Source organism: Penaeus monodon, chromosome 23, assembly GCF_015228065.2.
Source record: "Penaeus monodon isolate SGIC_2016 chromosome 23, NSTDA_Pmon_1, whole genome shotgun sequence".
Classification (NCBI taxonomy): Eukaryota; Metazoa; Arthropoda; class Malacostraca; order Decapoda; family Penaeidae; genus Penaeus; species Penaeus monodon.
This window is the reverse complement of record NC_051408.1, coordinates 17,924,158-17,924,487: the sequence shown is the minus strand read 5'-3', so window position 1 is coordinate 17,924,487 and position 330 is coordinate 17,924,158. Positions and strand designations below refer to the sequence as shown.

The window sequence follows — 330 nt, the reverse complement described above, 5'->3', positions numbered from 1 at the left end:
TCTAGGGAAATTCATCCCTAGACCTGAATTTTTTGTTGCTAATTCTAGAAAGGATACTAAGTGTTTTTTGTTAATTTAAAACTAGGTTAAAAGTGGTCTGATAATCCATCTATAATAATTTTACTTACATGAGAAAAAGGTACATTTGTCCACCCAAATTTAGGCCAATTTTCTGCAAAAGATATGTTGACGACTCCTTCCTGCTCTTTAAACACAAATCACTTTCTGAAAAGTTTCTCAACTACTTAGACACTCAAGCTTCACGTGTAAAATGGAGCATAATAACCTACTATTTTTCGACACCCTAATTATGGAAGGTAATGGTAGTTT

The 330-nt window shown here is 32.7% G+C and overlaps 1 protein-coding gene across 1 annotated transcript in view; it reads left to right on the top strand.

The window, feature by feature from the left end:
* LOC119588371 (calcium-activated potassium channel slo-1-like) overlaps window positions 1-330 on the top strand; it is a gene marked incomplete at its 3' end in the record, with an annotated part of 9,955 nt that overhangs the window by 1,434 nt on the left and 8,191 nt on the right.